The sequence below is a fragment of the Octopus sinensis genome, linkage group LG1 (assembly GCF_006345805.1).
Source record: "Octopus sinensis linkage group LG1, ASM634580v1, whole genome shotgun sequence".
Lineage (NCBI taxonomy): Eukaryota > Metazoa > Mollusca > Cephalopoda > Octopoda > Octopodidae > Octopus > Octopus sinensis.
The window spans coordinates 175,069,989-175,078,611 of NC_042997.1; the positions used below are offsets into that span (position 1 = coordinate 175,069,989).

General features: G+C 36.1%; 1 protein-coding gene across 1 annotated transcript in view; it reads right to left on the reverse strand.

Annotated features, from left to right (window-relative positions):
* Positions 1–8,623, reverse strand: part of LOC115216304 (LIM domain-containing protein WLIM2a) — a 53,769-nt gene that overhangs the window by 11,658 nt on the left and 33,488 nt on the right. The window lies entirely within an intron of this gene.

Here is an 8,623-nt window from a genome sequence, read left to right on the forward strand (position 1 = left end):
TCTATAGGCGCAGGAGTGGCTGTGTGGTAAGTAGCTTGCTAACGCACATGCGCAATTAGTCAGTTGCTTCCTGTTCAGCCAGAGTGGACGCGAGTCAATCAGCTCTGTCCAATTAAAGAAAAAAGACCAAAAACGGAAGGTTGTCGAGGTAAGTGATTTTGTTTATTGTGAGTTGGGCATAATTTATTGCGCGCCAATTATTATTTCAGTAGGTTGTGTCCAACTCTGAGACAATTTCGCCTGCTCTCGGCGGCTGCCGTTTTTGTGTTCATTGAAAAAAAAAAAAGAAAAAACAGTGGAGGGGCGTATCCTCAGAATTCAATACAGTTACTGTTAAAATTACCGTTGGCGGTAGCCAGTGCTGTGTTTGGGTTTGTTGAATTTATTCCCTTGTCAGAGTACTTCGCAAGAAAATTATAAAATATAAGCCACTATTGGATTACCTTTCGGACCCATTTTTGTGGAGGTTGTGTTGCAGTTGCGGCGTCCAGGTTCAACCCAGGCCGGGAGTACCGCAAGGCCAGAATATTTTGCTGGTGTTTTTCTGTTTATTAACTTTCTTTTGAACTTCATTTAACCCCCCCCCCCCTTTTGTTTTTTTTCTTTATTGCGACTTTCCGTTAATTTCTTCCCTTCTGTTGTGCTTTCTCCTTTTTGTTTTTTCAAAAATCTATCAAATTTTATTTGGACTTTTGAACTTTTTTCTTCCTGCTTTTGAGTTTAATTTGAATATATTTTAAAAAAAACATGGCAATGAAAATAAAAAAATTTTGGAGTGGGAAATCATACCACCTAAAAAGTGGGTAAAAAGACCGTGAAGATAGGACGGTGTGTTGAGAACCTACTCCAAGGCACTTGACACCATCGCCCTATTCGAAAAGACGGCAATTGAAAAGGAGTTGGAAGAGTATTTGCCAACAATTAAATTCATTTCCAGGGGTGTCAAATATGCAACGGGTGGTTGCTATTTGACACCCCTGAAGAGGCTTGCAAATTTGCTAGCAAACCCTTGGAGGGTAAGGAAATCTTATTCCTGCCCACGTACAAAAAAAAGAAATTGATGATGAAGCTTGGATCTGCGGACTGCCACCCGACATAGAACCCGAGTGGATAGAGGAGACTATCCGCCGGGGTCTGGTGACAGCGAAACTAAGCTCCTCAATGTAAAAGTTCTTCCTGCGGCTGCTTGGGTTGGGTCAAAAGCAATTTTGACCCTGTGGACCCAATCAGCCAATCTGGTTCTTCCAGATTTTTGAAAATGGCCGGGTGCAGGTACCCGGTGATGCTTGAGGGTCGCCCCCTTAAGTGTCATCGTGCTTGGAGTCCAGCCACATAAAGAAGAACTGTCCTCGGGAACAAAATAGGATCCCGGAACAGTTAAGTAAAACCCCTCTAGAAGAGGGAACGATAACGGCCGAGAAAGCAGAGGACTCCTCAAACAGAGGCCGAAAGAGGAAGGTGAGCAACAATGGGTGCTCACAAAGGATAATAGGGATGAGGAGAGGAAGGCGAATCTTCCAGCCACGGAGGAGACGCACCCTCCCTCAGTTGAAAAGGGAAAAAAAGAAAAAGAAAGAGGAAGAAAAACGGGACATTACAGCTGTCAGTGTAGCACCGGAATGTCGCGGAACTACGTCGGTTGGGGTTGTGCCACCGACAAGAGAAGGAATACCGTTGGCGGAAACTGTGCCGCCAACGAAAGAACTGAATGTATTGGTCTCTTCTATAGAAGAGGAGAAATTGAAAAAGTGATGGAAGAGCACTACAAGGGAGCACCATTTAGCCTTCACACAGGACCCCGAATGGCCTCCGCAGGTAGCTGTGGAGGCTGTGGCGTTCGACGTGACGCTAGAGCTAAAGGAGCTCAATGAAGATTATAACTTGGTCCGGGCGACGCGAACTCGGAACTTGACTACGTTCTGAGGGAGGCGTGGTTGATGGTGGAGGGCGCGGGCACAAGCTATTTCGAGGACGATATGTATTATTAGTAATGGACTTAAGTCCAAAAATTGAAAAATGTGTAAGAGGATAATACCTCGTTTTGTATTAATAATGGACTGCTAAGTCCAAAAATTGGAAAAATTGTAAGAGGTTTAATACCTCGTTTTGTGTTTATCTTTAAAAAGAACAATGTTTTAGAGAAGCGAAAGTCGGCGGATGCTTTTTGTCTTCTCCCATCCTTATCATCTTCTTTCATTATCATTCACCACACCTCAACCATTAACTTCCTCGTCCACCCGCAAAGCTAACTTAATCTGTGTACTGCCTTTATGGCAAATGTTTTGAAATAAAGTAGCTTGTAACCAACCACATGGTTCTGGGTTCAGTCCCTGTGCGTGGCATCTTGGGCAAGTGTCTTCTGCTATAGCCCCGGGCCGACCAATGCCTTGTGAGTGGATTTGGTAGACGGAAACTGAAAGAAGCCTGTCGTATATATGTATATATATATAAGTGTGTGTGCATATGTTTGTGTGTCTGTGTTTGTCCCCCTAGCATTGCTTGACAACCGATGCTGGTGTGTTTACGTCCCCGTCACTTAGCGGTTCGGCAAAAGAGACCGATAGAATAAGTACTGGACTTACAAAGAATAAGTCCCGGGGTCGATGTGCTCGACTAAAGGCGGTGCTCCAGCATGGCCGCAGTCAAATGACTGAAACAAGTAAAAGAGTAAAAGAGTAAAAGAGTAAAGAGTAGGTTTGATACTGCTTAAGGAACATAAGCAAACGAAGGAACTAATTATTGGATTATTGTAGAAGCATTCATTTTTGACACTGCTAGTATTAGCTTCGTGTTCTTCACCTTCACGAAAAATGAACATACACACACGTGCATGTACGTGTATGCATATATGTATGTATGCCTATACAACATACACACACACACACACACACACACACATGCACACACAAGGAGACAGTGGGGAGACTCAGTACAGAAATGAGTCGAGGGAAATTGTTGTTGGCCTATGTCCTAGGAAGGTCAAGTTAAAGGCCTGTGTGAGTGAAATAAATACCTGCCCGTGTGTTTATGTGTACATGTTTGTGTGTATGCTGTGAGCATGTGTGAGTATGTGTGTGTATGTTTGTGCATTTGCGTGTAAATGAGTGTATGTGTGTGGTGTGTGTGTGTGTGTGTGTGTGTGTGTGTGTGTGTGTGTGTGTGTATGGTGAGTGTTGAAAAATCTCAAATCTGGCGACAAGAATCTTAATCTCTGAGCAAGCATTCGTTAATTTCATTCGTCGCGGCAAAACATATTTAAGTGCCGTAGTGGGTGGTTAAAGAGGAATTTGATTGGAACATACTTGATTAATAAAAACCGAGGAAGGTTGTACATAGCAAGTAACTAGCGTCAAATGTCTCAACCTTAATAATTTTTTCCTTTCATAAATACTGTGGCAACTTGGAATAACCAACACACACACGCGCGCGCGCGCGCACACACACAAACAAACAAACAAACATAAACACATCCTTGTAACAACCATTGGTATTCAAGAATTATTTACGTATGATAAATCTATTTCAAGAGTGTGCTTCCTAACTGTCAAAATATGCATATCTGAAAGAAAAATAACACAACTCGGTAGGTTAAGTCACAGAGTTTAAATTTAAAAGATTACTTGACAATGCTTCAGTTATCTTCGTGTCGTATGCTTCTCATCAAGTTTTGTTTCCGTTTTTATTTTGTAGCTAACTCCATTTCAGATAGAACTACAATGGTTTTGTTCTTTCCAAAGAAATTTAAATACTGCGTGATACCAAAATATTCCCCCAGCACATTAATGTGTGTTTGCCTCTCTGTGCGAGTGTGTGTTTACATATATATGCATGCATACATACGTATATGATACTTATCTAAATCATTCATTCTACGGAGTCTTTACAACAACATGACTTTGTCTAACAGCCCTTTCTAACCACCATATTGCCACAAACAACTCAACTGCAAACGTTTGCTTTTGTTTTTCTCCCTCACCTCACCATCTTCCATTTCAATGTTGCTTGCTGCTGCTGCTCGTAATTTTATTTATTGCTTTGTTGATTATTTTTTCATTTCTTTAATTAATGATAATATCTTATTCAGAGTATTGTCCACATCTTTAACCATAAATTCAAATGAACAGTTTTAATATTTTTTTTTTCCCTCCACTGAAATCGTTTCTATTTTGAAAAGACAACACACACACACACACACACCACACACACACACAACACACACACACCACACACACACACACACACACAAACGAAATTAAAGACGGTAAAAATAGAAAATAAAATGAAAAATAATTTTAAAATTATGCTATTACAAGAACCAAATTTTTCACCAAAACAATACCATTAAGTTCCTCTAAGCAACGCAATAAAATACTGACACAAAATACAGGGTTTCATTAAAAAAAATAAGCTAAGACTAAAATAAAATATACAAATATCTAATCGACTGTATAAATGAAAAGAGCAGACGATCTCTCATTGTTGTGAAACGTATGCTACTTCTTTGCCGTTCATATAGAGCAGGCAACAATGCAGCAACAATTGAATCTCCATTTCATCAATTACATTTTAAAATGTCCACCAGCGCCATAACTACCTTCCCTTCCGATCATAGATTATGGTTGTTACCAAGATATTTTGCATGCTGAGAAAATGCGTTACCGGAATGCAATAAAATTCTCTCCTTAATTTATTGTCTCCTTTCTAATTAATTTATCTGTTTGATTTTATTAAATTATTTTTTCTTATTAAATGTTGTTTTATTCCGGTTCTATTTTATTCGTTTATTATTATCATCATCATTATTATATTATTATTATTATTATTATTATTATTATTATTATCATTATTATTATTATTATTATTATTATTATTATTATTATTATTATTATTATTATATTCATTTCATTATATTATTATTATTATTATTATTATTATTATTATTATGATTATATTATTATGTCAATCAATCAATGAAAGCTGTTAAACATCAGGTACTGAATCAATTACAAATGTATTTATGTATGTGTGTATTATATCTATACACGTGCGTATATTAGGTGTATATATATATATATATATATATAAATATTATATATATATATAATATATATATATATATATATGTATGTATCTATGTGTATGTACTATGTGTGTGTTATATGGTATATATTATATATATAGATATATAATATACATATATTAATAAATGTATGACTGTATATATATATATTATGTGTATACATATATATAATATATATAAGGTATTTGTACATTTGTAATATGTGTATATGTACTTACGTAGATACAAATATGTCTCTTTAAGTATGTGCATATGTACGTATAAGCGTATATATATTATGCGCGCACACGTATGTAAGAGTATGTATGTATGTATATATATATAAAATATTACAAAACACTGTTAGCTTAAGTGGAAGTGGAGCGATTGTATGTTTTAGTATACACACATTTTTAGGCTCGCTTTTAAAAGTAGACATATTATTCTATAGCAGCAAGAAAAATAGATCGATCTAACTAGATGCAGTGTAGAGTATGTTTTTTTTTGGGGGGGGGGGGTAATCAGTTATTCATTTTTCCAACCCATAGAAAGTATAATACGTTATAATGATCTGAAGACTGCACAAACTCATGTAGAACTAAATTTACCTGTTCTAATTTGCATAATATTGCTAGTACTTGACAACGGGAATAAATTTATAGAAGCACTACAAGGCGTTACAATAAATAGAGATGTAAGGTAAATTTACGAGCTTGTGTTTTTGATAAATACATATTTTTAGTTTCACTTTGATAAGAAATTAAGTGTGGTTTAACTGTTTTATCGATATAGGTTAGAGTCTATGGCCAGAAAATGAGGACCAAGTGACTGGTTTCAGTAATTATAAAATACGTTGTCGAGTGGAATTGCTGACTTTCCTTATCAAACAGAGAATAGTGGATCACAGGTATTTGTCGTGTACACAAACTCGGAAAGTTTTTCCGAATTTGCATACATAAATAAACAGACAAACCGACCGACAGATAATGTAGTGGTTTCATATCATATTGTTAAGCGAAAATAGGATTTAAGTTGAATGAAACAATATATTTCTTTATTGCCCACAAGGGGCTAAACATAGAGAGGATAAACAAGGACAGACAAAGAGATTAAGTCGATTACATCTACCCCAGTGCCATTCGGTGTTTAAAATTGTTGAAATTTCTTACAAAATTCCTACTTTGGTTTTCACATTAACTTGTGTAGGTGCAACTATGTAAAATGTTAGAGAAAGAAACCTTTCAGTTTCTTACAATACATACCAATGCATAGATCTAAATCACTTTTTTCCAGGAGCCCATAAAATATTATTGTGAATCCCAAATTTACTATTTTATTATTTGAACCCCCAAAAATCTTATACGGACCCTCAGGGACCACATGGACCCCGGTTAAGAACCACTGGCTTACATAGTCTACATTTTCTCTGTCATTTGATCAGATATATATTTATATGTGTGTGGGCGTGTGTATGTGTGTGTACGTGTGTGTGTGTGTGTGTGTGTGTGTGTGTGTGTGTGTATACAGTCAAATAAATGTCTGTATATGTGCATGAATATTGTGTGTTGCATTGAAAACATGATGGTGTCCTTTCTTTGTGTTCTTTATGAAGTCTTATCTTTCCATATTTCCGTACGACTTTATTGCATTTTGTTCTTGAACAGTAAAGTTCTCAAATATATCAACGTTTCTAGGCTTTCCTTGTCTCATCTTCTGGAATAAGTAATGTTGGTGTGTGTTGGGCTTTTTTTTTTTTAGTTTTGAATTTGAAATTTTGGCTACTATCCGTCAATCAGCTGTTCGTCTTTTGTTTGTAACTAATATACATTATTATCCGTGTTTACTTTAGCGGTGTACTTTAGCGATGTTCTTTCATCATTTATCTATTTTTATAAGGAATTTTTAGAGTATACAACTGTTATCCACTAACATTTTCCTGACTTGTTTTTTTATTTGCATATTACTGTACAGTGAATTGCAATTGCTGTTTGTTGTAAGCTCATTGTGCACTGGTGGAAGAGCGCCGTACTTGTATGGCCAATATAACAGTCGGAGTCGTGAAGTTTACTATCGCTTAGTTTGCAATCGGATTTATAAATCGAAGTGGTCGTTTCTAAGCATGTTCGTGGGTTTACCGATTTGTTTTGTTATTAAATATGAAAGTTTTTAATGTTAATGTTTTGTTGTATATTAGTTTATGATTTGGTGTAACGTATTTTATGATCTGCTTCATAAAGAGTTTTATTGTGTTCGTCTACTTATAGATTGTATGTATTTGATTCATCTAATGTGTTGTTTATGTATTTTTAATAGAAGCAATGTTTAATGTATTTTTGCATTTGCATTTGTGTTTCTGTTGTTATATAGCTTGGTGTATATGTTTGTTGCAATATTCGATAGATAGATAGATAGATAGATAGATAGATAGATATATAGATAGATAGATAGATAGATAGATAGATAGATAGATTGATAGATATACAGACAGACGGACGGACGGACGGACGGACGGACGGACAGACAGACAGACAGACAGACAGACAGACAGGAGAGGTAGGTAGAAGTGGTAGCGTAGGTAGGAGGTAGGTTAGGTAGGTAGGTAGTAGATAGATAGATAGAATAGATAGATAGATAGATAGAAGATGATAGATAGATAGAGATAGATAGATAGATAGATCGATAGATAGATAGATAGATAGAGATTAATATTTGCGTTTTAAGACAAAACAATGTGAAATGATCCTCCTACTGAAGTCGAAACTCACGCACAACACACACCACACACATATATATTGTATTATATTATATCAGATTATATTATATTATATTAATTATATTATATTAATATATATTATATCATTACTTATATTATGCTTCAAAACTTCCTCATATATACATACATGATCTCAAAAAGCAATTTTTTGTTGGCAGTAGAGGATGTATGTGTATATTGTATACTAACTGTTAGTGTCCTAGAATAATCACCTTTCTCGTGGATGGTAAAGTTAAAGGTATAAATAATCAGGAAAGTATATATTTTAGTAGGTAAGACTCAAGTAGAAAACAAAGTTTCACACAAGTCTAGCTGTGCTAGTTAGTATACACAAATGTATGCGAACCAGAGTTTCTCACAAATCTGGATTATTACTTAGTTGATATAAATGTGAGCGCCGCCCACACAAAATTTTACAACACAAAACACAGCTGTGAACAGTTTGTTTGTGTGTACCTGAGCCAGCTTTTGGTTATCTAGAACGTGCTGGTTAGGATACTGTGACGTTGTTTTTTTGCACACTTTGTGTTCAAGCACCAACTGAATTATCGCGCTGCTTATAGTATGCCCATTCTTATCGGTTATTAGTTGGTAGACGAAAACATCTAGCACTACCTAGCTCTAGGTTCTCTTAGTAAATTACATTTATTGCAAACTTTTCGGTCAGGTCGAAGATAGTTGCCTGTTTCCATTCTTGGAATCTTGGAAGCCTCTGAAAAAGTGTCATAAGCGCTGCCGGTTCTCCCATATTGGTAGAGCGAACTACATTTAGCACTATTTAGCTCTAGGTT